Raw genomic sequence first — 13,220 nt, forward strand, 5'->3', positions numbered from 1 at the left:
GGGCTGATTTTTTAAAACCCATTTGTCACATTGACATTAATCCTCTTGTTAACAATCTCCTGCCCTGAAGTGGGTTGGCTCTAACCTGTGGAAGGGGTGGGGGCAAGGGAAATCTCTTGGGTTTTAAGGAGTCTCAATAAGGTCAGCAGGGCCCGGAGGCCACCTTCTTCATGAGTGGGGATGGGGGGGGCGGGGAGGGAGAGAAACACATGCTGAGCCAAGGGGCCCCCAGCAGGGAGCCTGAACCTCCCTTGATTACCAACCATCTCAATCCCCAGCACCCCTGTTGTTCTCTCCACCCTCCGCTCCCCACAACCAGGCCATTGCCTTTACTTCTCATTGATTTTCAAATGTAAGGAAAATCCATTTGCTTGATTCAGAGCAACTGAGTCATCACTGTGTTCAGAGGAAAATCACTCACAAAGTAGGCACTTGGCAGAAGCCACTTCTGGGATGGGCGAGGACTCTGCTTACACCCCAGCGGCGCTCTGTCCAGAGTTGCATCTGGTTTCTCTTTGCTGCTCTGTCCTAGCCACTTCTCTTCCAGAAGCCTACACATCCACTGCCTGTCGCCCCAACCAGGCTGGCCTGTTTGTTCTCTGCCCCCCAACCTGTCCACATGCTATTCTGTTTATCTGTTGGAAGCTTATGATGGGGACATTTGGAGCAGGGTCAGAGAGGACTTGTATGATCAGCCATTCATAAATGGGGGAGAAATATTAATTGTATGCACTGATGGAAGAAATTTAATTCTTACAAAATTATGGCTTTGGCCCTCTTTACCTTTCTGGGTAGCATCCAAGGAACTGCATCATTCCAACCTTACCCACGTGGGTGAGGGCCCTGTATCTAGCCTCAGGACAGGTAGGGGGTGGTTCAGTCTCTGATACCGGTTTGTATGACTGTGTCCTCTTGGTCCCTGGGGCTAGGAGGGCCAAAGAGCTCAGCCGATCCACTCTATGAGCCCTCAAGAAGAGACAGTGCTTCTTCTTAAAGGACCAGGCTTCCCCTTTGCAGGCAGAGGGGACTGTGAAGAGCAGGACCAGAATTCCAGTTAGCACATCATTGAATGCCAAATGGATGCCGGGTTGCTGGACTCAGACTCAATGATGCATATAGAATGCTACCAGGCACTCTTCTAAGTGTGTCACCTGTGTTCATTGCCCTTAATCTTCCCAACAATCTTAGGACATAGCGACAATTATTATCCCATTTACATACAGATGAAGAAATGGAGGTGGTCAGAGATTAAAGAATTGGTTCAAATTCCTATGGCTAGTAAGTGGTAGATCCAGGAATTTGAACCCAGGCAGTCTGCCTTAAGAGCCCGTATGTTTAGCCATTATACACACACAGGGCAAGGGAGTCATCTGCGGTATCCCTCAGGGACAGCCCCCCTCCCCACCTCAAAAGACAATTCATTCCTTTCATGGACAAAAGCCATGTAAAAATCCTCTCCCTTGATAACATGGGACCGTCTTCAATGTCACTGCTAGTCCCTGTCTAGGGGTCCTTGGTCCTCCCCTTATGTCCACGTGCACTGTGACCTGACTGGCTGAATAGGGGCTCAGGCAAGACTCGGGCTTTCATCCTGACTCTGCTCCCTCTGGTTGATGCTGCTGGTGAAGCATTCAGAGACCTCCCAGGGAGTTGGCATTTTTTGCTTTCTATCTCTCAACCCCTCAAGACCCAGGAAATAAATCAATCCTCATGTTGGCTGGAGCTGGTGAAATCTCTGGTCCCAATCTGCTGGGTCCTTGGCCACAGCTACTCCCTTTCACTTACAGAACTCAAAGCTTGCTCCAGGGGCACGGGACACCTGATTTCCTTCTGGACTCTTCCTGCACAGTCTGGAAGCCTTCAGGTCAGGAGACGGGTGTGGGGGTGGGAGGGATGGGGGGTGCAATCCTTACACTGCAGAGAGGTTGCACGAGGTTCTGCCTGAGGACCTCCTTCCCATTCTCGCTCTTCAGCTCATGTCATTTCCTCTCCCGTCTTCTGCCCCCTCCTCCCACTCCCACGGCCCTAGAAGGAGGGGCAGTGGCAGAGTCGGGAAAGTGGGAAGAAGGCATGTTATTTTACTGAGCACCTACTATTTGCCGGGCACTTCTGGGGCCTCCCCTCACCTCTGCACCCACGAGTCCCAGCTCAGACCGGGGTAGAGAGGAAGGAAGGGTGGGCGGAGTCAGAAGCAGGGCGAGGAGGCTGGCGGATCCATCTGCCCCCTTCCAAAGAACGGCCGAACCAGCCGCAGCCCTGGGACGTGGGTGGGGGTGGCGGGTCCCCGGGCAAAGGAAAGGCTCAATTGTGCAAAGGCTTCCTGCCCTGCCAGCTCTCGGCCCCAGCCCAGCCACCAAGCCGCCGCCTTTCTGCGGCCAGGGAGGCGGGACGGGAAGGCGAAGGCAGGAAAGGGTTACGGGAATAGCTTTCCAATGACAAAGTCTGGAAAGGACCCATGCCTCCGCCCCTCTGCGGGTTAAACTGGCACAGTGCGGGGGGAGGAGGGCGAGGGGGACCAGCAGAGCCTCCCCTCCCGCCCGCCCCCCTGTTCCCCCCACTCCCGGTGGCCGGGCACCCCCTCCCGGGGCCCGCGTCGGAGGCAGCCGGCGTGTGCCTGGGGCAGCGGGTCACGAGGCTCCGCCCCCGGCCGCCCGGCCCCGAGGGACGCACTTTGTTCAGGATGCCGCCTCCCCGCTCATTGTGGGGCCGGAGCCGGCGGCGGCCCTAGTGCGAGCGCGCGGCCGGAGCGCGCGGCGGACGCCGACCCCCGTGCGAGGGGCGGACCCGGCCGGGGACCCCGGAGAAACTTTCTTATCGCGAGGAGAGCGCGCCCGGCCCGGCGCTGCGCGGGGGATGCGCGACTCTGTGCGGCGGCGGCAGCGGCGCGGACCCGGACCCGGAGCCGGAGCGGGCCGGCGCGCGGGTGAGTGGCCCGCGCGGGGTCGTCGCGGGGGCGGGGACCGGGCTGCGCGCGGCGGCGGAGACGGGCCGCCGCCGCTTCCCACTGTGTGGGGCCGGGATCGAGCCCCGGGGGGAGGTGAGCCCGGTGCCCCGGGGAGGCTGCGGGCTGGGCTCGGGAGAGGCGCTGGAATAACAACGGAGGCGCCGGGAGGGTGTGTGCCGAGACGTCCTTAGGGGACTGCGCGTCTGCTCCAGGAGTTGACTCACTAGGGGCTACCCAGCTCCAGCCTTTCGGAGCCTCAGTTTCCCTTTCTGTGAAATACCTGCAACGTAAAGTGTGTTGAGATCCTATAACCAGAGACACCAAGTACTGCGTATTACACACACACACACACACACACACACTGTACCCACATTTTCTCCCATCCCAGCGGAGCGAGCGGAGCAGCGGGAGCAGGTGACCTTGCCGGGCTGTTCCAGAAAATGTTCACTGGGTGCCCAGGTTGCGCTGCGAAGCGTCCGCCCGCGACTCCCTGAGGCAGTCCTCTTTGGCGCCCGCTCAGAGAAAGCGTTCCCGGGGGACGCGGGAGGGAGGAGAAGGAGTTGGGTGAACACCAGGAGCTCACCTGAGGGCGCTCGGTGCTTGGGCTCTTGTGGTCCCTTCTATTTTCAGAGCCGATAGAACCTGGTCATGGGATAAAGAATCAGCTCAGTCTGCGTTGGGGAGGCAGGATTGGGGAAGGACGTGAGTGGTGAGTGGTGGGGGCGGCGTGCATGGGTGAAATCCACCCAGCAGAGAGGGTTCCTTGTCCCCCGGTGCCCAACACTGGAAAATCAGCTGGTGAGTCAATGGGACTTTGTTAGGACAGCCACAGGGCGCAGCTGGCGCCGGCTTAAGGGAAGCGCCCGGATCCCCCCTTGATAACATGCTGTTTATCTGGCTTCCTGTTTCAATGATTGGGATGCCATTGGCTTGTTCAAATTCAATGCTGAAAAGCCTGCGGCCACGTTCGCTCTGCTAAAGCAGAGGGCTTGCCTGGGTTTTCATCTTTCCTCTGTCTCGTCCCGGATGCGTGGTGTCCTCTGCAGCTCACTTATAATGGGGCAGATGGACTTCGCACAAAGAACCCCTCCCCAAGTAGGCGGAGCCGCCGCTTCTGAGACCTTGGCTCCCTTCAGACCCAAAACACATGCGACTTCAGCGTGCTTATGAATTTTTTTATGCTGCCTTGAATTGTGGTTGGTGTGTCTTTGGGATTAAACTGGGAAAGGACATTGTGGCTCTGGATTTCCTCCCCTAAAATGAGCTTTGTCTCATCTTTCACCCTTAATTTCTGGGGGGAAGTTATCAGTTTGTAGTTCGTAATCAGCCTGTGTTGCTAACTCCCTGGATGATCAGAGAGCAAATAATTTGCCTCTCTGTTTTGGTTTTCACTTCTTTAAAATGGAGCTGGGGCAAATTGCTACTCCTGGAAGAACAGACAAGGCTTTCCAGATCTGTGCTTCAGCCCCTAGGACCTGTTTCTGGAACTTCCCAGGTTAAGGGGGAGCAGCCCCCACTCTGAACTCCAGAGATTTATCTGAACTCCCTTGGGGCAGGTTTCACATTCTGCTTTGTGTTTTAGACTTTTGGGATTTGTGCGCATGCCTTATCTCCCTATGAATGCTGGCTAGCCAGATAGCACAGCTGACCACCCACAACACCCAGCACATAGTAGGCACTTTCTAAATGTTTGCCGAATAGTACAATTAGAAAGAAATCTAAGGAATACCCATCCAAATCAAGGCCTCCCATCCAAATCAGGCCCTTTTATTCATTTTTTGGGAGTTGTTTAATTGCCTCCACCCACTTTTTCCCTCTAAAACCATGGTCCTTAACGGGGTTGATTTGCCCACACGTGGGCAAGGTCTAAGCATTTGGGCCTTTTGTGAGATCTACTTGGGGAGCCCTGGCCTGGGGAAACTGAAAACAGGAATGCTCTTTTTTCTTCCCTTGACAGCTCTGCTCCCCGCCTGAGTCCACCTGAGCCTCTGGCATCCGCTCAGCCTTGGTCAAGTAGAAAAGAGTGGCCTGGGGGCGCCTGAGTGGCTCAGTCCTTAAAGCGTCTGCCTTCGGCTCAGGTCATGATCCCAGGGTCCTGGGATCGAGCCCCGCATTGGGCTCCCTGCTTGGTGGGGAGTCTGCTTCTCCCTCTTCCACTCCCCCTGCTTGTGGTCTCTCGCTGTGTCTCTCTCTGTCAAATAAATAAATAAAATCTTAAAAAAAAAAAAAAAAAGAGTGGCCTGGAGTAGAAAAACCTCTTGTCCATTCTTTAAAATTTGTTTTTCCATCTTTCTTTTCAATCAATGTCACTTCCCCTTTCTTTTAAAGTTCTTTTGAATTCTTAATGGGTTTGGCCTTTAGAAAAACTAGAATGTCAAAATCAAAAGGATCTCTTCCCCTCCCAACCGCTGCCCTGCCCCTCTTCCCTTTAGGGACAAGAATCAAGAGGGGGATGGACTCAAAGCCACACAGCTGGGGCGCTGCAGAGGCCAGCCTAGAACCCGGGTCTTCTGGCCATCTGTCCAGGGCTTAATCCCGTTCAGCAGATCACCTCCTTGCACTCAGATTTTTTCTCTGCCCAGTGTTTTCATCTATAGATCTTGGCAGGTGCTCCTTAGCTGTCAGTGAGTGAGGAACAGAAACAAGGGGTAAGGAGAGCTGTCTCGGTGATGGAACCAACCACCAGCTCATAGAGTCTCTGGAACATGGAGAACTAAGAATGTGGCAATACTTGGCAAACCCTTCATCTTTCTGGCCCCTAGTCACAAAACAATAACTAAAAGCACTTTTAGTTCCTTCTTCAACTTAAAAAAAACCCCAAAAAACCCCAACCAACTTTTCAAGTAAAAAACACCCTCCTCAGTAAACAGTTTGCTGGGCCTGATCTGTTCCTTCAACCTCCCAGGAAGGCTGACTCAGGCCTGATTTCCTCCGAGGGGCCTGGAACTTTGCTTCCCAGCTTCCTGTGACTCTTGAGAGACGTGAAGGGAGGCAGGATGGCCAAGACCCAGGCCTCTCGGAAGTGCCTGGGGATGTGGCTTCACTTGCCCTACATGGCCTGTGCAGTCCACACCACCGTCCCCATTAAATCCATCTGCTCTACTTAATTTTAATATGAGATGCACTAATATGTGTGAAAAATTAAAGGTGCTGAAGCCTGTGCCTCCACCAACACCGTTAATAACAAAATGTTTCCACTTCAAAGGACTGTGAGACTCTTTTAATGTCCAATCCTTAGATGCTCTGGAAGCTTTTGTGAATGGGATTGTTTTCTTAATTTCTTTTTCAGATTGTTCATGGGTGGTGGTATATGGAACCACGGCTGATTTTTATGTGTTGATCTTGTGCTCTTGAAACTTTGCCAAATATGTATATTCGCTTTAGTAGCCTCTGGTGTGTATGGATTCTTTGGGGTTTTCTATATGTAGAATCACATCAACTATAAATAGAGTTCTACTTCTTCATTTCCAATTTGGATACCTTTTATTTATCTATTTATTATTTATTTATTTATTTATTTATTTTTTGTCTTCCCTAATGCTCTGGCTAGAACTTCCAATACAATGATGAGTAGGAGTGGGGAGAGTGGACATCCTTGTCTTGTTGCTGATCTTAGAGGAAAAAGCTCTCAGTCTGTCTCTCACCATTGAGTGTAATGCCTGCCGTGGGTTTTCCATAAATGTCCTGTATCATGTTGAGGGAATTCCCTTCTATTCCCAGTTTTCTAAGTGTTTTCATCATGAAAGGGTGTTGGATTTTGTCAGAACCTTTTTTCTGCACCAATTGAGATAATCATGTGTTTGGTACAGGACATCGATTGTTTTTCTTATGTTGAATTACCCTTCCATTCCCGGGATAGATCCCTCTGAATGCTTCTTTTGTTTTTTAAATTTGCAAAGTTTTATTTCTTTTATTTAAAAAGACTGAAGATGGGGAGCCTGGGTGGCTCAGTCAGTCAAGCATCCGACTCTTGGTTTTAGCTCAGGCCATGATCGTGTGGTCGTGGGAATCCCACGTCGGGCTCAACATGGGGTCTGCTTCAGATTCTCTCTCCCTATCCCTCCTGCTAACTCTCTCTTAAATTAATTAATTAATTAATTAATTAACTCTTAAAAAGACTGAAGAAAATTCAACACAGTGCTAACAGCGCAGTTGGGTGGGTCAGTGCACATTCATTATATTTTTCTTATAGTCACTGTACTTGAAATGTTAAACAATTTTTTTATTGTGGTAAAATATATGTAACATAAAATTGACCATTTTAACCACTTTTAAGTGTACAGTTCAGTAGCATTAAGTGCATTCACCTTGTTGTGCAACCGTCACTATCCTCCATCTCCAGAACTTTCTCGTCCTCTCCAGCTGAAACTCCCCGCCTGTTACAGTTAACTCTGCATTCTCTACTCCCCCACCCAGTCCCCCAGCTTCTGGCAACCGTTCTACTTTTTATCTCTATGAAGCTGTGAAGACTTGATAATAGCTCGAAAAGTCAGGACTTCATGGCTTTAATGGAGGGATCAAAGGACCTCACCTGACTTCCAAAGGGAACATCCTAGAGGGATTTTGATTCGGATCTTCTTGACTTACAAACAGCCCCTCAACAACTGCCCTGCATGAGCCTCCTTTTCTCCAGTTCAGTGGTTCTCCATCTTGGCTGCACCTTAGAATCTCCTTGGGTTGCTTTGAAAAACTACTGATTCCTGGGCCCACCCCCGAGGGATATACCTTCATTTGGTTTGGATTGCAGCTCTGGTGTCTGTCATTTTCTAAAGCCCCCTCAGTGACTCTGATGCACAGTGAGGGTTTCAGCTACTCAGTGGTTGAGCTGATTTACTCCCTGGAACCCTTGGCTGGTCACAGCTTCCAGTGACGCAATTCCCTCCCCATCTGGACAATAATACTGACCCACTTTACATCCCTCCCCTGATTTTAAAATCCATTTGTAAATAGAATAAATGTCAACTTCTGTAGAATTAAACTTGCACACTTGTTAAGAACCATAACTGTCACGTAGCCCTATTTTTTTTTTCTTTTGCAGATACCAGGCCCCTGCCCTGTAAAACCTCCCCACCAGGGGTCATCCAGCTTGGACCCCTCTGTTGCTGGGCAACTCCCAGCAACGGTGGGTGTGTTGCAATCATCTTATTCCCTATTTGGACAGCTCGGTCTCTCAGAGCTTCTTTTTGTAGTAATCTGTCGTGGGTGGGATTTCTACCCATTGGGGAAAGATACCAAAAGGTGAATGGGCTTCACCAAAACGCATCCCCAAATAAAGTAGGGGATATGCAAAATAAAGCATGTGGTGTAAGTGCAATTGCCCTGCACAGTGATAGCCTTTCAATATTTGGACATGACTACCATGTGCCTGCCCCGTCTTTTCCTCTCTGCTCTTGGCTGCCCTGTTTTTTGCAGCTCTTCTTCACCGGATGTGTTCTCAAGTATTTTCTGGGAAGATGTATGAGGTAATAGCAAGAATTGAATGAAATGTGCCAAACTTGGAGTCAAGGTTCAAATCTTGACTTTGCTTGTAAAGTCCTTAGCGCATGATGAATATTCAGCAAATAATAACAATTGAAATCATATTATCCACAGTGACATCATTATCTCTATCTGTGTGACCCGAGGCCGGCCAGGGAACCTCTTAGAGACTCAGTTTCTTCCCCAAGAAAAATTGAGGGGTGCCTGAGTGGCTCAGATGGTTAAGCATCTGTCTTTGGCTCAGGTTATGATCCCAGGGTCCTGGGATTGAGCCCCACATTGGGCTCCCTGCTCAGCAGGGAGCCTGCTTCTCCCTCTCCTCCTGCTCCCCCTGCTTGTGCTTTCTCACTCTGTCAAATAAATAAAATCTTTAAAAAAAAAAAAAAAGAAAGAAAAGTTGAATGAAAATGCCTTACTCCGAAGCAATGTTCCCCAACTTGCCTGATATCATCAACCTCCTTCCTGTCCTTCAGCGATCCTTGTGATCTGGCAAGTTTGGGAAATACAGACAGGGAATGATTGTATGGATCAAGTGAGACCACGAGCCCTAACCCAGTCCCTGGGCCATGCAGTGTGTGAGCTCAGTTAGTGCCAGATAGCCCCCTCGCGCTCCCCGTGATACTAATCATCCTTAAAACAAGCTACAGTTTATCCCCATTTGAATGTGTCGTGTCCAGAATGAAATGCAGTACTCCAGTTACATCCTTACTGGCACACACTGTCCACAGGCTGATCGCTTATGATCAGTTAGGCAACGCAGCTTTTTTTTTTTTTTTTTTTCAATTTGTAGATTGCCCCAGCAAACCTGCGAGCTCAGGGAAAAGATGGGAACATGATGGCATAAAGGAATGAGAGAGTCTGACCATATCTTTTGCTTTATATTGTTTGTTGTTGAACAGATTCGTTTTGTTTTGGTGTTACCTAATATATATATATATTTTTTGGTAGATGGCAAGGATAGCATAGAAAAAAAGTCAATTCCCAGTGCCTCTTTTCCCAGTTCATTGGTGCAGATAATTGAGTTGACTGGAAGGAGTATCTGGGTTCTGGGTAGTGCTAAGATACCAACTGTTCTCTCCCTGCTTTCCTTTTAACAAAGGAGAGACAGCTGATGAGACACCCGGTGAAGGAGCCTCAGCCAGGACCCAGACTGGGCAGCTGTCTGCCTGGTCTCTCATCTGGGGCAGTTCTGTCCCTTGGCCCTCCCTCCCCAAAGCTTCAGAAGCAGGGCTCCATTACATGGGGCAACCCCGCACCACAGAATGCAGACCGTTAGCCCCCCTAACCTGGGAGGTCTCCATCACCTCCTAGGCATGGTCAGCTTTATAAGGGCTTTAAGATGTCAGCAAAGCTGCCCCCACCTCACTGGGAAGGACTGTGAGAGCTGCAGTGTTCGGGCCTACACCTAATCCCCAGAGTAGGCAAAAGGGCTGCTTGACCCTTAGGGTGCTTTCCAACACTGAGAGTGCCCCCCCTACACAGACACAAGGTTTTATTCTGAAAAATGTCAAACCAGTAGAGAAAGTGAAAGATTAGTACCATTAATATCTGGATTCACTGATTGTTAACATTTTTTTAAAAGATTTTATTTATTGGGGCACCTGGGTGGCTCAGTTGTTAAGCGTCTGCCTTCGGCTCAGGTCATGATCCCAGGGTCCTGGGATGGAGCCCTGCATTGGGCTCTCTGCTTGGCGGGAAGCCTGCTTCTCCCTCTCCCACTCCCCCTGCTTGTGTTCCCTCTCTCGCTGTGTCTCTCTCTGTCAAACAAATAAATAAAATCTTAAAAAAAAAAATTTCTTTAAAAAAAAGATTTTATTTATTTATTTGACAGAGAGAGAGAGCACAAGCAGGGAGAGCTGCAGGCAGAGGGAGAAGCAGGCTCCCCGCGGAGCAGGGAACCCGATGCGGGGCTCCATCCCAGGACCCTAGGATCATGACCCGAGCCGAAGGCAGACGCCCAACGACTGAGCCACCCAGGTGCCCCAAACATTTTTTTTTTTTTAAGATTTTATTTATTTTTTGACAGAGAGAGACACAGCGAGAGAGGGAACACAAGCAGGGGGAGTGGGAGAGGGAGAAGCAGGCCTCCTGCCGAGCAGGGATCCCAATGCGGGGCTCGATCCCAGGACCCTGGGACCATGACCTGAGCCGAAGGCAGACGCTTAACGACTGAGCCACCCAGGCGCCCCCAAACATTTTTTTTAAAGAATTTATTTATTTGGGCGCCTGGGTGGCTCAGATGGTTAAGCGTCTGCCTTCGGCTCAGGTCATGATCCCAGGGTCCTGGGATCGAGTCCCGCGTCGGGCTCTCTGCTCCTTGGGAGCCTGCTTCTCCCTCTGCCTCTCTCTCTCTCTCTGTCTCTCATGAATAAATAAATAAAATCTTTAAAAAAAAAAAGAATTTATTTATCTGAGAGAGAGAGAGAGAGAGAGAGAGAGCACGAGTGGGGGGAGGGGCAGAGGGAGAAGGAGAAGCCGACTCCTGCTGAGTGGGGAGCCCGATGCAGACTCAGGACTCAATCCCAGGACCCCAAGATCATGACCTTGAGCCAAAGTCAGATGCTTAACCGACTGAGCCACCCAGGTGACCTTGACTGTTAACATTTTGCTACACTGTGCTTTGTCTCTCTCCTGAGCCATTTGAAAATAATTTGCCGACATCATGACACTTAAGCCCTAAATACTTCAGCATGTATTTCCTCAGGACGGGGCATTTTCCTACATAACCACAGTACCATAATCACAGCCAATGATGCTGGATTTAGCAGAAGTATTTAATCTATGGGCCATATTCATATTTTCCAGTTGTTCCCCAAATGGCCTTTAGAGAGCGCTGTGCATTTTTCCCAACCACAGCCTCCTGTGTGGAGGCCTGAACTGCAGTTTTCTCTCCCAGAAAGAGGGAAATGAAGTCATGATCCCTTAAACTGGAATAGTGATGTACTGAATACAAAGCACTTCAATATCAATTAATCTTTATTTTTTTTTTAAAGATTTTATTTATTTGGTGGGGGGTGGGGAGAACAAGCAGGGGGAGCGGCAGGCAGAGGGAGAAGCAGGCTCCCCACTGAGCAAGTAGTCTGACATGGGTCTCCAGGGGCTCGATCCCAGGACCCTGGGACTCTGACCTGAGCCAAAGGCAGACACTTAACCAACTGAGCCACCCAGGTGCCCCTCAGTTAATCTTTGTAACCACTGAGTGAGATAGGTACTAATATCCTCCCCATCTTACTGGTGAAGAAATAGAGGTTCAGAAGGTCTTCTCAGTTGCCCAAATAGCATGAGCCATTATTACCACTCCATGCTGTGCCAGGAAATAATTATAGAAAAAGAAGATCTTTTATTTACTGAAAGTCTTCTGTCCTTCACATTTCTTATCCTCTTGTTAGGTGTTAGGAGATGTTAAGAGGTGCTCTGCTGCCCCCATTTTACAGATGAGGAAAGAGAGATCGAGCCCTCTGAGGCTGGTCATAAACAATATTTACATCATCAAGATAACATAAATGACATTTATTGGTAATCTCGGAGGAAGCTCCATATAGTTGGTTGTAGTTGCTGGGCAGACTCCAAATGGCAATTCAGAATAAAAGCATGTCTGACTGAAGGTGAGAAGTGCAGAGGGGGGGTGCTCCAGTACTCTCGTCTTATGCCGAGGGAATTGGAGAGAGGCTGTCAAAGTGTTAGAAAACAGGAAACCAAGAGCACCCGGCAGGTTCAGTCAGTAGAGCACGAGACTCTTGATCTTGGGGTCGTGAGTTCAAGCCCCACGTTGGGTATAGAGATTACTTTAAAAAATAAAATTTAGGGGCTCCTGGGAGGCTCAGTTGGTTAAGCGGTTAAGTGTCTGCCTTAGGCTCAGGTCATGACCCTGGGGTCCTGGGATCTAGCCCCCCTGCTCAGTGGGGAGCTTGCTTCTCCCTCTCCCTCTGTCCCTCCCCCTGGTTCATGTTCTCTCTCTCTCAAATAAATAAATAAAATCTTAAAAGAAATTAAAACAAATAGAAATTTAAAAAAAAATTTAAAAAACCCACAAGAGGGACGCCTGGGTGGCTCAGCTGGTTAAGCATCTGCCTTCAGCTCAGGTCATGATCCCAGGGTTCTGGGATTGAGTCCCACATTGGGCTCCTTGCTCAGCAGGGAGCCTGCTTCTCCCTCTGCCTGCCATTCCCCCTGCTTGTGCTCTCTCTCTCTCTGACAAATAATTAAATACAATCTTTAAAAAAATAGAAAATAAAAAAACCCCGTAAGAAACCAAATTTTGAGAATAAAGGTGCAAAATAATAAAAAAAGGAACTAAAATCAAATATTGGAAGGATGAAAAGGAGACAGAGAGATGGGTTTAGTGTAAGTTACCCATCATTTTCAACTATTGTTTTGGTTGTATTGTTGTTGGTTTGTTTCAACTATTATAATGGTTGATATTGTCTATCAGTGGCAAAACAGGGAATCAGGTTATGAGTATATGATCTAGAGGGTAACCACCACAAGAACTAATAACAGAACACTATTTGGGCAACAGGGTGGGGCAGGAAGCTGTAGCTTGTTATCCTAAGGTCTTTTGTCCAGTTTGACGGTGACCACCTCTAATCGTATGGGGAAAGGCGGGCTTTGAATTCAGACATCCTGGCTTCTAAGTACAAGGAAGGGACAGGATGACAGGCCTGGCCCTGCAGAAGCTTCTCTGAAATGCTAAGCCAAAACCAAGAGGGCCTTCCTAAGACTTCGGTGCCCACTGGGCATGTTTTTCTTTCTTTCTTTTTTTTTTTAAGACTTTATTTATTTATTTGAGAGAGAGAGA

At 49.3% G+C, this 13,220-nt stretch overlaps 1 protein-coding gene across 5 annotated transcripts in view; it reads left to right on the top strand.

Annotated features, from left to right (window-relative positions):
- Window positions 1-2,556: 2,556 nt before the first annotated feature.
- The window catches only part of NAV1 (neuron navigator 1), a 244,319-nt gene continuing 233,655 nt past the window's right edge, over window positions 2,557-13,220 (top strand). For 2 of the 5 annotated variants that reach the window (XM_081823041.1, XM_081823044.1), the window contains exon 1: window positions 2,558-2,923. The gene's annotated coding sequence lies outside the window, so the exon portion shown is untranslated. Of the gene's footprint in view, window positions 2,924-13,220 lie in introns of all 5 variants that reach the window. The other 3 variants (XM_081823043.1, XM_081823045.1, XM_081823042.1) reach the window with 3 other exon arrangements.

This window comes from Leptonychotes weddellii, chromosome 6 (genome assembly GCF_054177405.1).
Source record: "Leptonychotes weddellii isolate Sample4059 chromosome 6, ASM5417740v2, whole genome shotgun sequence".
Lineage (NCBI taxonomy): Eukaryota > Metazoa > Chordata > Mammalia > Carnivora > Phocidae > Leptonychotes > Leptonychotes weddellii.